The sequence below is a fragment of the Hypanus sabinus genome, chromosome 7 (assembly GCF_030144855.1).
Source record: "Hypanus sabinus isolate sHypSab1 chromosome 7, sHypSab1.hap1, whole genome shotgun sequence".
Classification (NCBI taxonomy): domain Eukaryota; kingdom Metazoa; phylum Chordata; class Chondrichthyes; order Myliobatiformes; family Dasyatidae; genus Hypanus; species Hypanus sabinus.
In genome coordinates this window covers 5754293-5770949 of record NC_082712.1, presented here as the reverse complement: position 1 = coordinate 5770949, position 16657 = coordinate 5754293, and the positions used below count along the sequence as shown (strand labels likewise).

At 43.8% G+C, this 16657-nt stretch overlaps 1 protein-coding gene across 4 annotated transcripts in view; it reads left to right on the top strand.

Moving 5' to 3' along the window:
• The window catches only part of palld (palladin, cytoskeletal associated protein), a 343659-nt gene that overhangs the window by 182586 nt on the left and 144416 nt on the right, over positions 1 to 16657 (top strand). Inside the window, exon 1 of one of the 4 annotated variants that reach the window (XM_059974112.1) lies at positions 10837 to 10973. The exons of the other annotated variants lie outside the window; for them this stretch is intronic. The gene's annotated coding sequence lies outside the window, so the exon portion shown is untranslated. Of the gene's footprint in view, positions 1 to 10836; positions 10974 to 16657 lie in introns of those variants that run through there. 4 annotated transcript variants of the gene reach the window in all.

Here is a 16657-nt window from a genome sequence, read left to right as displayed (position 1 = left end):
TCATGGGTTCACAGTGCTCAGAATGCTGCGTTGAGTGTGGGCCTGCAGGCTCCTGTTCCTCCTCCCGGGTGATAGTAGTGAGAAGAGAGCATGTCCCAGATAGTGATGGATGCTGCCTTCTTGAGGCATTGCCATTTGAAGATGTCCTCAGTGGTGGGGTGAGTAATGCCTATTATGGATCTGGCTGAGATTACACCTCTCTGCAATCTCTAATGATCCTGTGCATTGGAGCTTCTATACCAGGGATAATGCAACCAGTCTGAATTCTCTCCCCATACCTGTGTAGAAATGTACTCCAGTCTTTGGTGTCTCTATGGTACATCTGTTTGCCCAACGTAGCATGGTAGATGCGTCAATTTGTGCCAGAGTCTGTAGTGACACTTGCGGGCTGCCCCTGGCACATCACTAGGTTGTTAACACCCTTAAATGAAGCATTTCACTGTATGTTTTTAAGTACTGTGCATGTGATAAAAACATCTGTAGAGGTTTGCAGGTGTTTTTGGTAACATACCAAATTTCTACATGAAGTAGTGCCACTGACCTGCCTTTTTCACGTTGGGCTCAGGATTGATCCTCTCAGATCCTGACTCCCGGGAACTTGAAATTGCTCACCCTTTCCACTGATTCCCCTCATCCATCCCATAACTTCTGATGATTTTTATCTTAAACCTGTCTTGCCTGTGTACAACCATTCTGGAAAGCAGTCAACGTCAGTCAGACAAAGGAGATGGTGATGGACTTTAGGGAGACTAAGCCTGCACTGCTCCCTGTTACTATTGATGGTGAGGGTGTGGATGTGGTGAGGACCTACAAGTACCTGGGGTGCACTTGAATGACAGATTTGGTTGGAGCACCAACATGAGAAGAGCTGGATTGTCTCTACTTCCTGAGAAGATTGAGGTCCTTTGGAGTATGCAAGCTTCTCCTTCAAATGTTCTACCAGACTGTTGTCGCCAATACAATCACAACATGAGCGATGCCAACAGGCTCAACAAACTGATTAGAAAGGCTGGCTCTGTTATCAGAGTCAGACTGGACACACTGGAGGCTGTGGTAAAACAAAGGACCCTATGGAAAATGCTGCCAATTACAAACAACGTTTCTCGCCCTCTGTGTGCCACCTTGACTGTCAGAGGAGCACTTTTAGTAATAGACTGTCAATTGCGCTGCTCCATCGAGCACTAAATGTGGTCATTCTTACCCTTGGCCATTAAGCTCTATAATGAGTCAACCTATAGCCAGGGAAGTGATGACCCCCTCCTGTTAGAATGTTGGAGGTAACTTATTTTTTATTCTATCTTCTCTTTTTAATATTTGTATTTCTGTGCATTGTAATGCAACTGTGACACTGTAATTTCCTTTGGGATCAATAAAGTATCTAACCATCTATCTATCTATTCACCAAGCTGAAAGAAGTGGGGGCAGATCTAATAAGAGTGTTCTTTCAGAAAGCTAGCATATTCTGAAGGACTGAATAACTTCCTTCTATCTTTCCGGCTGAAACCCTTCATCAGGATTTTTGAAGGTTTTTGGCTCAAAGCTTCAACTGTTTATTCCTCTCTATTGATGCTGCCTGACCTGCTGAGTTGCTCCAGCATGTTGTGTGTGACTCTGGGTTTTCAACATCGGCAGAATCTGTTGTAATCCTTCCATCCTGCTGGAATCTCCTCTGCCAGTTTCAAAGTACTACAGCTGCTGTGCTCTCTTCTATCTCTCTCACTGCAATTTAACTCTTCATAACCTTTGCCCTCCCCCCACGAACACTTCCTCTCTATTTTTTGCACTACTTATTTATTGTTTAAGTATATTTTAATTGTAATTTATGTTTGTACGAATGGCACTGTACTGCTGCCGCAAAACAACAAAATTCACGCCATATCCCAGTGTTACTAAAAGCTAATTCTTATTCCATTACAAGCCTCATACCGAGAGCCAGAGGGCAGTTGGATCTGAAAGGGGGAGGAAGGGGAGGAGGGGAAGCGAAGCACTGACAATTTGCAGTCCACAAAAAGGAAAGCCGTTCCTTAAATGGGTATGAGTGTTTTGGCACGGGTTTTACACAGAAAAACAAAGGGGGCTGAGTCAGGCTAACCTCCCGAAGCCAGGCTTTGGGGGATTGTCCAGAATGTTTGAATAAGACAGAGTACAGCTTCGGCTACCAAATAAGGAGCTAATGCAAACCATTTCAGAATAATAGTTTCTACCCACTCAAAACACAGATAGGAATGCTGCCAGTAACTCTGGAGCCATGGCTCATTGACAGTTTCCCTGACACAAGCTGAGGTGGGGGAGCTTTACTAGCTTAATTTTTATTTCTGACATTTCTCTTTGCAATTTTTTCCAATCAAATCTACTACAGAAAAATCTGCAGAGGGTTTTAAACTCTTCCAGCTCCATCATGGGCACTAGCCTCCCCACCATCTTCAACTGATGCCTTGTAAAGGTGGCATGTATCATTAAGGACCCCGTCTCTCAGGATGTGCCCACTTCTCCTTATTACATCAGAGAGCTACAGAAGCATGAGGACACGGACTCACATTTTACGAACAGCTTCTTCCTCTCTGCTATCAGACTTCCAAATGGACAATGAACACTATCTCACTTCTTTTGCTCTCTTCTAGCACAACTTTTTTTTTCCTTTTTAATATATTTCTTATTATATTTGTACAGTTTTGGTCACCTACCTACAGGAAAAGTGTGAACAAGGTTGAAGGAGTGCAGAGAAAATTTACATGGATGTTTCTGGGCTTGGAGAACCTCAGTTATAAAAAGAGGACTGAATAGATTAAGACTGTGTACTTTAGAATGTAGAAGACTGGGAGGAGATTTGATTGAGGTATACAAAATTATGAAGGGTATAGAAAAGGTGGCTTTTTCAACTGAGGTTGGGTGGGTCTACAACCAGAAGTCATGAGTTAAGGGTGAAAGGTGAGAAGTTTAAGGGGAACACAACGGGAAACTCTGAGGGTCGTGAGAGTGTGGAATGTGCCAACACAAGTGGTCCATGTGAGCTCAATTTCAATGTTTAAGAGAAATTAGGATAGTTGCATGGTTGGTTGGGATATGGAGAGCTGTGGTCTCAGTGCAGGTTGATGGGAGTAGACAGTTTTGGCACAGACTAGATGAGCTGAAGGGTCTGTTTTTGTGCTGTACTTCTCTACGATTATGATTTATAGTATGTTTTTTGCATTACACTGCATTGCTGCCACAAAGGAACAAGTGTCACAATGTAGGTCAGTGGTAATAAACCTGATTCAGATTCAGATTAGCTATACTCCATGTTGACGTGAAGCTCACACAGAGCCATGCATGGTGATAATGAGTACAATGTTCAATGCAGCAACGAGCACAGTACATCAGAATTGTGGTCTAATGTGAAATTGTGCAAAAGAAGTACGAAAGGAATAATGTTAAGGTCTTCCAAGAAACCCACAATCTTATTGTAGGGTTTGGAGGCTTGGTACATCAATGAACCAGAGAGCTATGTTGGCTGGAGTCAGGGCTTTATGCTTTGGCTCTTGGTAGGGTCACCAATGCGAAACAGGTCAAAGGGTAGAGGCCAGACTAAGAGTGATCCACCAGTCCTCTGTGTTTGGGGGTTCAGCTCAGGCCTAACAACCCTGACTGGTCAAACAAAACCGTTACAAAAACAATGATGTGGCCAAGGGCAGATAGAGATGGGGAGTCCTCACTGGTGCCCTAAACACCAATAATGTAAAGGTGATTGGAGGAATGCACAGTGGGGATGTCAGAGGTATGTATTTTATACAGAGAATGGTGGGTAGATGGAACATCCTGCCAGAGATGGTGGTAGAGTCAGATACTTTGGGGCATTTAAGAGACTCTTTGATAGACACATGGATGACAGAAAGAAGGAGGTTATGTGGGAAGGAAGGGTTAAACTGAACAGTCAGTACAACATCATGGGTCAGAGAGCCTGGACTCTGTTGTAATGTTCTGTGTTCAATGAAATGCCAATGTGACAATAATGGGAGAGGTAGAATTAAGAGTCTGAGATTGGAACAGCACCACAGGGGAAGGATTGTGAAAGAGCACCTTTGCTCAGTCCACTGCTAATGGCATAATCTCCCTGTGGCTGCCTCTTTCAATTTGACTTCCCATTCCCATTCTGACATGTTGGTCTACTGTCATGATGAGACCAAACTCAGGTTGGAGGATCAACACCTCATATTCCGTGTGGGTAGCCTTCAGTTTGATAGCATGAACATTGATTTCTCCAATGCCTTCCCTCCTTCTCTCTTTTTCCATTCCCCATTCTGGTTCCCCTCTTGCCCCTTCTCTTCTCCTCTCCTGTTCATCACCTTCCCCTGGTTCCCCTCCTCTTTCTCTTTATTCCATGTCCTGTCCTATCAGACTCCTTTTTCAGCTCTTTATCTCTTCCACATACCCCTTCACAGCTTATTACTTCAATCCCCCTCCCCCATCCACCGACTTTCCCCTTCACCTGGTCTCACCTATCACTTGCCAGCTTGTACCTCTCCCCCTCCCCCCACCCCCCTTCTTATCCTGGATTCTGCCCCCTTCCTTTCCAATGGATGAATGTTGACCTTTCCGTGGATGCTTTCTGACTTGCAGAGTTCCTCCAGCTTCTTGTGTGTGATTTCCAGCATCAACAGAATCTCTTGTTTTTATGATGTGGTTGTTTCAAAAGTCTGACCGCGTGTGGAAGAAGCTTTCAAGCTCTTGTCTCTTCTCCCAAGCTGGAGTCTGAAGAAGGCAACTTCTTCTGGGGTTAAATGTGTGAGTGGGATGGAGGGAGGAGCAGGGCTTGCTTTGCTGTTGTTTTGTTGCTTATTGTGTTCTGTGTTGTTCTGCTGAGCATTGTGGGCATGCTATGTTGCCACCAGAATATGTGGGGTCACCTGCGGGCTGCCCCCAGCACACTCTTGCATGTGTTGGTTGTTAATGCAAAATGCATATTTCACTGTATGTTCTGATGTACACACACTAAATAAACTTGAATCCTGAATCTTGAGAAGGTCAGAAAGAGAAGAGAGAATGGCCAAGGCAGCAGGTATCCTTGACGATACTCTTTTCCCTGACATGCGTATTTAGCTTCTTCTCTGGCTACCTGAACTGCAGCTTGGGAGAGCAAGGTCCATGTTTCTCAGTGGTACATGAACACCCTCCCTCATTATTCCTTTTTCTTTCCATTATTTACTAAACTTTTGCAATTTATAGTAATTTACTGGCTCCTGCTCCTGCAAAACAACAGTTTTCACATCAGTATTGATAAATCTGATTCTAATTGTTACCATGCACTACCTGGAGAAACCTCTTCTAAATTCCCATTGAATTTATCATCGATCCATGAAGCTGGGCTCAATCTCCCCATGAAGACTGGTTGGAATTTGGAGCATATGGCCTACCGGTTAGCCTGACGTCAGTGGTGGGAAAGATGCTGGAGTCAATTATAAAAGATGAAATTACGACACATTTGGATAGCAGTAGAAGGATCAGTCCGAGTCAGCATGGATTTTTGAAGGGAAAATCACGCTTGACTAATCTTCTGGAGTTTTTTGAGGATGTAACTGTGAAAATGGACAAGGGAAAGCCAGTGGATGTAGTGTACCTGGACTTCCAGAAAGCTTTTGATAAAGTCCCACATCGGAGATTAGTGGGCAAAATTAGGGCACATGGTATTGGGGGCAGAGTACTGACATGGATTGAAAATTGGCTGGCTGACAGGAAACAAAGAGTAGCGATTAACGGGTCCCTTTCGGAATGGCAGGCTGTGACCAGTGGGGTACCGCAAGGTTCGGTGCTGGGACCGCAGCTATTTACAATGTACATTAATGATTTAGATGAAGGGATTAAAAGTAACATTAGCAAATTTGCTGATGACACAAAGCTGGGTGGCAGTGTGAAATGTCAGGAAGATGTTATAAGAATACAGGGTGACTTGGACAGCTTGGGTGAGTGGGCAAATGTATGGCAGATGCAGTTTAATGTGGATAAATTTGAGGTTATCCACTTTGGTGGCAAGAACAGGAAGGCAGATTACTATCTACATGGAGTCAAGTTAGGAAAAGGGGAAGTACAACGAGATCTAGGTGTTCTTGTACATCAGTCAATGAAAGCAAGCATGCAGGTACAGCAGGCAGTGAAGAAAGCTAATGGCATGCTGGCCTTTATAACAAGAGGAATTGAGTATAGGAGTAAAGAGCTGCTTCTGCAGCTGTACAGGGCCCTGTTGTGACCCCACCTGGAGTATTGTGTGCAGTTTTGGTCTCCAAATTTGAGGAAGGACATTCTTGCTATTGAAGGAGTGCAGCGTAGGTTCACAAGGTTAATTCCCGGAATGGCGGGACTGTCATATCTTGAAAGATTGGAGCGACTGGGCTTGTATACACTGGAATTTAGAAGGATGAGAGGGGATCTGATTGAGACATATAAGGTTATTAAGGGATTGGACACACTGGAGGCAGGAAGCATGTTCCCGCTGATGGGTGACTCCAGAACTAGAGGCCACAGTTTAAGAATAAGGGGTAGGCCATTTAGAACTGAGATGCGGAAAAACTTTTTCACTCAGAGAGTGGTGGATATGTGGAATGCTCTGCCCCAGAAGGCAGTGGAGGCCGAGTCTCTGGATGCATTCAAGGGAGAGTTAGATAGAGCTCTTATTGATAGCGGGGTCAAGGGATATGGGGAGAGGGCAGGAACGGGGTACTGATTGTGTATGATCAGCCATGATCACAGTGAATGGTGATGTTGGCTAGAAGGGCCGAATGGCCTACTCCTGCACCTATTGTCTATTGTCTATTAAGAAGACGGTGGAAGCAAGTACTGTCATGGCATTTGCAGTAAAAGATTGTACAAAAGTTTTAGGCACCAACTCATAGCCAGGCTGCTTAAGACTTTTGCACAGTACTGTATTTGTCAACATGGAATGGCAAGCGAGTTTGTAAACCTGGCAGGAGCAAAAGATGTTGGGAATGTTGAGGGTGGAGCGCTGCAGTAGGGGTGTGGGGCAGGTGGCAGAGAAGGAGTGCCGGGGAGGGGATGGCACAGCTGCAGACACACCCAGCCCTGAGGTCCTTTGATTTTTCAATCAATTGATCTATTGATTATAGAATGTCTCTCTGGTACTTCTCACTCCCTGCCCTCTTCCATCCCCTTTTCCCAACCATGAGTCCCCTCTCCCTGCCCTCTTCCCACTCTCAGTCCACTATAGAGACCCATATCAGAATCAGGCTTATCATCACTCACATATGTCTTGAAATTTGTCTTTGTTTGCAGTAGCAGCAGTGTATAAAATTACAACAGTACTATGCAGAAGCCATTTCCACACTGGGAAAATGCCTCTGGCTATCCACTCGATCTTTGCTTATCATCTTATACACCTCCATCAAGTCACATCTCATCCTTCTTTGCTCTAAAGAGAAAGACCCTAGCTCACTCAACAGAGATGTATTAGTAATGGTTTATTATTGTCACATGTACTAAGCTAAAGTTCAAAGTCACATCTTACAAAGTATCTCGATAACAAAAGCCAGCTTATCACCAGTGAAGTGCTTTTCAAGTGTAGACACGGTTACAACTGTCGGTGGTTTGTATACAGCAAACTCCCAGCAAAGACTGATGTTCGAACTACCAGTCATTCTGTTTCTCAGTGATGTCGCTTGAGAGACAAACTTAGCTCAGGGTGGGATCCAGTGGTCTTACATTGAGGTTGCAGTGGCCATGAGAATGATTTGAACATCCTGGTAGACTCATTACTACCAACATCTAGACAATACACAGAAGCAGTTAGGGGCTGATAGAATGTTGGGCTATATAATGCCCTCAGTGGAGTTTGTCTAGAGACATTAAGCTCCATAAGCTGTACAGTATACTTGTGAGGCCACACTCTGAGCACTGTGATCATAAGGGATGTGAAGGCTCTGGAGGGAGTTCAGAGAAAGGCAATGAGACTCATTCCAGTTCTACAGGGTTTGAGCTATGAAGAAAATTGAAAGGATTAAATCTTTTTAACCTAAGTAGACGTAGAATGAGAGGAGACCTGATCGAAGTGTTCAGAGTCATTAGGAGTATATGGATGCCAGCTGCTACTTCAGAATTAATCCATCATCAAGGACGTGGGGCCTTAGACAGAGACTGATTAAAGGGAGATTTCAGACTAACATCAGGAAGCATTTTTTTACATTGTGTGTTGTGGACACACGGAACAAGCTACCTAGTTGTAGTTGAGGGTAGTACCATAGAGACCTTCAAATCTAAAGTCGATAGTTAATCAACACACTATGTGAATTGGAATTCGGCAAGCTTTGTTGGGCTGAATAGCCGGTTCTTGTCAAAAAACTTTCTAATATTCTAATGTTTAGAAGGGTTCTATTCTTGGCCAAACCTCTGAGTTCCCTCTGGACAATCTAATCGGAGTAAGCTGTGGGGATTCCAGTGGTAGGAAATCCTTTCCACCCCAGGCCTCTTGAACCCTAACTGTAACACCACAGAGTCTGTAATATCTGACAAATTTGATTAATCCATAAGAGCAGAATTACAGGAGCAGAATTAGGCCATTCGGCCCATCTAGTCTGTTCTGCCATTGCATCATAGGTGATTTACTTTCCCCCTCAACCCCATTCTCCTATCTTCTCCCCGTAACCTTTGACACTGTTACTAATCAAGAACCTATCAACCTTTGTTTTAAATGTACCCAATGACTTGGCCTCCACAGCTGTCTACAGCAATTCCACAGATTTATCACCCTCTAGTGAAAGAAATTCCTCATTATCTCTCTTCTAAAGAGATGTCATTGTATTCTGAGGAAGTGCTTTCTAGTCCTACACTCTCTCACTATAGGAAACTTCCTCCCCACACCCACTCTATCGAGGCCTTTCAATATTCAATAGGTTTCATGGTCCTTACTCCCAGTAATCAGAATATTCTTCAAATGGACCCATAGCCATTTGTCCCACCTATCTGGACTTCCTTCTTCAATAGACAAAACTCCTGAAGCTCCTACCATCTTTAAAGTTTTGCAAGTATGTGTCTTGGCAGAGAACATGTCTTATGAGCATAGGTTGAGTGAGCCAGGGCTTTTCTTTTTGGAGAAGAGGAAGGAGGTGACTTGATGGAGGAGTATGAGAGGCATAGATAGAATGACCAGTCAAAGACCTTTTTCTAGGGTGGAAATGACTAACACCAGGGAGCATAACTTTAAATTTAAAGTGTTTGGAGGAATGTATAGGGGGGGATATCAGAGGTAGATTGTTTACTCAGAATGGTGGGTGCACAGATTGCCCTGTGGTAGTGGAGACATATACATTAGATAGGCATACGAAGGATAGAAAACTGGAGGGCTTCTAGGAGGGACGGGTTCAATTGATCTTGGAGTAGAGTAAAATGTCAGCACAATGTCATTGGGCTGAAGGGCCTGGACTGTGCTGTAACATCTATGACCTCTGGTCTAGAATGCCTGTAGAGGCTCAGTTACTAAGTGAACTCAAAACAGAGGGTCAGCAGATTTCTAACTGCCAAGAGAGGGTGGTTTATGAGTTAGTGTGGTAAAAAATTTACCATGATTGAATGGAATGGTGGAACAGACACTGGAGATCAAAGAGATGACTCCTGCTTAGATTCAAGAGGTTCAGAGGATAAGGGATAAAAGATTATAAAAGGGTAGATCGTCAGTCTTTCTCCCAGGGTAAAAATGTTGAATACTAAAGGACATAGATGTAAGGTGAATGAGGGAATGTTTAAAGAGATTTTAAGGTGATTAAACAAGATTTATGAGGCAGATGTTTTTACGCAGAGAGTGGTAGGGGAGCTGGTGGAAGCAGATATGATAGTTAAGAGATTTTTAGACAGACAGATACAATTAGTCTGTGTGTAGAACAGTTACTTATGCATTATGTTTTATAGAATTGCTTTTATATTTATGTCTATTGTGATTTTTTAATTGTGTTCTTTATGCTTATTGTTTAATGCTGGATTAGATCCAGAGTAACAAATATTTCTTTCCCCTTTGCACTCATGTATTGAAGAATTTTTTAATATATTATTATATTGAGATGCAGCTCAGAGTAGGCCTTCTGGCCCTTCGAGCTGCACCACTGAGCAATCCCCTGATTTTAATCCTAGCCTAATCTCTGGACAATTTACAAAGACCAATTAACCGGACTGTCTTTGGACTTTAGGAGGAATCCAGAACAACCAGAGGAAACCCACGCAGTCACGGGTAAAGAACGTACAAACTCTTCCCAGGCAGTAGCGGGAATTGAACCTGAGTCACTGGCGGTGTAAAGCATTGTGCTAACCACTCAGCTATCATACCGAATTACAATAAATAATCTGGAATCTTGAATCTTGAAGAGACAAGGGATGGAGGGATATGGATTATGTGCAGGCAGATGGAATAACTTTCACTTAGCATAATGGTTGGCACAGAATATGCGGGCTGAAGGGCCTGTCCTATGCTGTTGTATCATTAATTAACATGGCTTCTCATGGAGGAGGAGGAGGAGGAGGAGGAGGAGAGTGAGGATACAACTAAGAAGTTGACTCATCTCCTCTCAATGAATGGGAGAAGCCTCACTCAGTACAAGGTTATTGTCCTGTGTACACCAAGAGGCACTGTATGATTAAAAACTTGTAGCAGCATCAAGGCACGTCAATTCAAACAGCAACACAGAACATAAAACATACATAAACTATGCAAGAAAGTGAAGAAAAGGGCTGATTTTTTCCCAAACACCTTTATGGTGAAACAGCGGCAGACTGTGTGCTTTTATTTTGAAGTGACTCAGGGGACCCGGGGCTGGAGAATTACTGAGTCATGAGGCAGAATTCTGTCAGTCGCTGACTGGGCTGTATATATTGTCGGATATCTGTTCGACGTGCCACATTTGGCTGCAATGTTTCCGTGCTGATGTGACTACATTTTAAACTACCCTTTATTGAGCGTCTGTGTGGACATCTAACCATCACGCAAGCGAGACTAGTGAAAGGGGGTAAGAACTTGCTCTTTACTAAGCAAACCACTTTTTTACTTTGAAGCCTTTATGCAATTTTTTTTGGCAACTATAGTTTACAGTGCTTGGTGGAAACGTGTGAGGATTCTGGTTAACCTCACAGGTTTGGGATGCTGGTTGAATTTTCCACATGCTCCTACAAAGTAATTTTAAACTCAAGAAGCGTGGCTTTTCACTGATTGCTGTTATATTGTCGGTTTTGCTCTGTAGGGGTGAAATCAAAAAAAGTAGCACTAGTTAACTCATCCAGGGCTACTTTTGAAGTATCGTCATTGGTTTACCAAGACAGCCAATTTGTGCATTGCAAGCTCCCACAACAATTACTTTGACAAAGGCAAGATAAAGTATTGAAAAAGGGATAAATATTGATCAGGACACCTCTCATCCTTCTCCAGGATAGTTCAATAGGTCTTTTGTGTCTATCTGAGAGCATATCTTCTGTTGAGGGTCTCCTTTAGTCGTATGTGTCTAATAGTGGGAGAGTCTAGGACCAGAGGGCACAGAGTGCAAGTAAAAGGACAGCCCTTTAGAACAGAGATGAGGAGGAACTTCTTGAACCTGAGGGTGGTGAATCTGTGGAATTCATTGCCACAGACATCTGTGGAGGCCAAGTCATTGGGTGTATTTAATGCAGAGGATGATAGGTTCTTGATTAGTAAGGGTGTCAGTGGTTATGGGAAGAAGGCAGGAAAATGGGATTAAGAGGGAAAATAAATCAGCCATGATCGAATGGCAAAGGAAACTCGATGGGCTGAATAGCCTAATTCTGCTCCTATATTTTATGGTCTCTATGACAGTGTAACACTCCCTCAGTACTTCACTGGAGTATCAGGATTTTATGATCAAGATCCGGGAGGGGTTCCTAAACCCAGTGCCTCTGACTCGGATGGAGAGAGCCCTGCCAACTGGTATTGCAAAAGTCCATGCAGAGTTGGCACTCCAGTGTCTAAGGGAAGCCCCCTTACTTCAAGTTCATATTGTGTGTGGGACCCTACGATGAACATTAGACACAGCATATCACCCAAGTGGTCTATGCCAAATTATAATGCTCTGTCCCAGAACTTCTCCCACACCGCCTTCATTTCATCCTAGTACTGGGGTGCGAGTTTGATGAAAAAACAACTAAACAGTGTTAGTTATATGCTCCAAGTACAGAGTATACTCCATATGAAAGTTGAATTTAAATGCATTCTAAGAATGGATTGACCAAATAACAAAGAAGCTTATCTGTGAGTGTGGATTGAGTATGCTGCAAATTCTTTTCAGCCTCAGGACAGACAATTCCTCTTTTGGGCAATTATTTCTCTGTTTTTCTTTAAAAAGAAACTCTTTCTCTGTCCTTTCCCTCACAAACGTCACTCAGGCTTGTGAAAGGAAATGAGCCCCAGACCTTTTTCTACTGAGGTTAGTTTTGTCTTGCTGCAAGTATTGGCAATTGTACAAGACAAGCAAGGTACCTTGGTCCCAGAAGACTGCCGGTGTTGTCATGGCAGCAGACAAGGTAGAATTTATTTTTTCTTTAAATCAATATAAACGGGAATGTGACCATTCCTGGTACTAAATCCCAGTTTGGATTTAATAACAGAAGCTGTGCAAACAAGGGAACTCTGCTTGGAAATGGTTTAAGGGCTTAATTTCAATTCGTGTCATCCATGAGCGTAAATCTTGATAAGGTCGACATTTTTAAAAAAATAGGGATAGAGCACATGGCATATATTTTATCACATAACATGCATGTGGGATGCCACAGTAGCATAGTAATAAGCACAACACTATTACAGCTCGGGGTGTTAGAGTTCAGAGTTGAATTCCAGCACCATCTGTAGGAGATTGTGCCTCCTACCTGTGAATGTGTGGCTTTCCTTGGGTGCTCCCATTCAAAGATGTACTAGCTAGTAGGTTAAATTGTCCAGTGATTTGGCTATGGTTAAATCAGGGGGTACTGGGCAGTATAGGTTGTTGGACTGGAACAGCCTATTCCACATTGTATCTCTAAATGCAATCTCAAAAAGTGCTGGAAGAACTCAGCAGGTCAGGCAGCATCTGTGGAGGGAAACAGATGGTCAACATTTCGACTCTCAGAATCTTTCAGTCCAGATGAAGGATCTCAACACAAAACTTCAACTGTCCATTTCCTTCTACAGATGCTGCCTGACCTGCTGAGTTCCTCAGGATTCCAGTGCAGTCTCTTGTGTCTGTAGTTGGTTTGTCGTTCATTTTACAACCATCCTTGGTACCATGGTGGCTGTGTTAAAGGAAGGAGTGTCTTTGTGGGTAGTAGAGACGCTGCCTTGAGACCTGAATTCAGCCCTGATCTCGGGCGCTGTCTGTGTGGAGTTTCCATGAAACTCCCTCTAACTGTTGCCATGAACCGACCTAGCATGCCCACAACTTCCAGTCCCATGCATCTTTGGAATGTGGAAGGAAATTGGAGATCCCAAGGGAAACCAAGCAGTCACAGGGAGAACATACTTACAGACAACAGAGTGAATTGTACCCCAATCACTGGCACTGTGAAGTGTTACACTAACCACTATATTACCTTTCCAGCTTTACATAGCCCACATGTCAGTCAGTATCAGTGAACTATGAGCCACCCCTGGTGCTTCAGGGCACTGACCTCACATCAGAGCTTACGTATATTGGTTCTAACTCAGTCAGTAGGCAGACAGGAACAGCAGGTCCAGATCCAAGCTCCCTGTCCAATTCTGACAGCAACTGTCTGCAGTGCCTTCTGGAGCTTGGATGGAGAATGACGGGAGTATGCTTGTGAAAATCATTACCGGGTCACAGAAGTGCTGGGCTTATTTTATGGAGATTCCTGTAGTCCAAAGGGCTCACATAGTCAAGTATGTTGTCTCAATGCTGTCTTTAGTGAAGTGAAAGAAGGATTGGATTTGTCATCTGAATTAATACAGGGGGTTGAAGGCTGAAGGCTGCAGATGCTGAAAATCTGCAATCAATACAGACAACAGAGAGTATATACAGTTCAACAATAGGCAGGCCATTCGGCCACTATGTTTTACCTGTTTATACTACATGTCTTTCCCGTCGTGTATCATTCATATCACTCCATTTCCTTCATATTCACGCATCGATCTAAACTGCACCAAACTGGCTCCTTCCCCCTGTAAACCATTCCAGATGCTTAACAACTCTCTGCATGCTAAAGAAACTTGGCCTTCACATTGCCTTTAAACTTATCCCTCCCACAACCTTAAAAACACCTCCTTTCTCATTTTTTTTCTATTCCCCATTCTGGTTCCCCATCTCCTTCCCTTACTCCCATGGTCCACTCTTCTCTCCTGTCAGATTTGCTCTTTTTCAGCACTTTACCACTTCCAACTAGCACCTCCCAGTTTCTTCCTTCATCCCCTCCTTCTCCCTCACCTGGTCTCCCCTATCACCTGCTGGCTTGAACTCCTTCCCCTCCCCCTCCTTTCCAGTCCTGATGAAGGATCTCAACCTGAATCGTTGACTGTTTATTCCCCTTTACAGATGCTGTCTGACCTGCTGAGTTCCACCAGCACTTTGAAACATAGAAAATAGGTGCAGGAGTAGGCCATTTGGCCCTTCGAGCCTGTACCGCCATTCAGTATGATCATGGCTGATCATCCAACTCAGAACCCTGTACCTGCTTTCTCTCCATGCCCCCTGATCCCTTTAGCCACAAGGGCCATATCTAACGTCCTCTTAAATATAACCAATGAACTGGCCTCAACTGTTTCCTGTGGCAGAGAATTCCACAGATTCACCACTCTCTGTGTGGAGAAGTTTTTCCTCATCTCAGTCCTAAAAGGCTTCCCCTTTATCCTTAAACTGTGACCCCTCCTTCTGGATTTCCCCAACATCGGAAACAATCTTCCCGCATCTAGCCTGTCCAATCCCTTTAGAATTTTATATGTTTCAATAAGATCCCCCCTCAATCTTCTAAATTCCAGTGGGTATAAGCCTAGTCGATCCAGTCTTTCTTCATATGAAAGTCCTGCCATCCCAGGAATCAATCTGGTGAACCTTCTCTGTACTCCCTCTATGGCAAGAATGTCTTTCCTCAGATTAGGGGACCAAAACTGCACACAATACTCTAGGTGCGGTCTCACCAAGGCCTTGTACAACTGCAGTAGAACCTCCCTGCTGCTGTACTCAAATCCTTTTGCTATGAATGCCCACATACCATTTGCCTTTTTCACCGCCTGCTGTACCTGCATGCCCACCTTCAACGACTGGTGTACAATGACATCCAGGTCTCATTGCATTTCCCCTTTTCCTAATCGGCCACCGTTCAGATAATAATCTGTTTTCCTGTTCTTGCAACCAAAGTGGATAACCTCACATTTATCCACATTAAATTGCATCTGCCATGAATTTGCCCACTCACCTAACCTATCCAAGTCACCCTGCATCCTCTTAGCATCCTCCTCACAGCTAACACCGCCACCCAACTTTGTGTCATCCGCAAACTTGGAGACACTGCATTTAATTCCCTCGTCTAAATCATTAATATATCTTGTAAACAACTGGGGTCCCAGCACTGAGCCTTGCGGTACCCCACTAGTCACTGCCTGCCATTCTGAAAAGCTCCTGTTTACTCCCACTCTTTGCTTCCTGTCTGCCAACCAATTCTCTGTCCACATCAATACCATACCCCCAATACCATGTGCTTTAAGTTTGCACACTAATCTCCTGTGTGGGACCTTGTCAAAAGCCTTTTGAAAATCTAAATATACCACATCCACTGGCTCTCCCCTATCCACTCTACTAGTTACATCTTCAAAAAATTCTGTAAGATTCGTCAGACATGATTTTCCTTTCACAAATGCATGCTGACTTTGTCCGATGATTTCACCTCTTTCCAAATGTGCTGTTATCACATCTTTGATAACCGACTAGTATTTTCCCTACCACCAATGTCAGACTAACCGATCTATAATTCCCCGGTTTCTTTCTCCCTCCTTTTTTAAAAAGTGGGGTTACATTAGCCACTCTCCAATCCTCAGGAACTAATCCAGAATCTAAGGAGTTTTGAAAAACTATCACTAATGCATCCACTATTTCTTGGGCTACTTCCTTAAGCACTCTGGGATGTAGACCATCTGGCCCTGTGTGTGTTGTTTATCATAAGTCCACTGGTGTTTGACATATTTGCACTTGGGAAAGGATTCTGACTGTCTCGCATATCCGTGCCTCTATCAGCCTCCGATATTCTAAGAAGAGCAATCCAAGTTTTTCAACCTTCCCCTATAGCTCATTCCCTCTAATCCAGGCAGCAATGTCATAAAACTTTTCTGCACCCTCTCCACATCCTTCCTATAATGGGGCAACCGGAACAGCAAACAATACTCCAATTGTGGTCTGACCAGTTATAGGTAGATGTAGCGTGAAAACACTGGAGACCCTCCAGGTCAAGCACCATCCGTGAAGGGAGAAATGGGGTTTCTGGATTTCCACTCGCAGACAGAGGAAATGAGAGGCTGCTGCGTAGGGATCTCATTGAAACCTACTGAATGTTGAAAGCACTAGATAGGGTGGATGTGGAGCAGATGTTTCCTATGGTGGGGTTATTCAGAACTGGCGGGCACAGCCTCAAAATTGAGGGGAGACCCTTTAGAACAGAGGTAAGGAGTAATTTCTTTTAGCCAGAGTATAGTAAATCTGCGGAATGC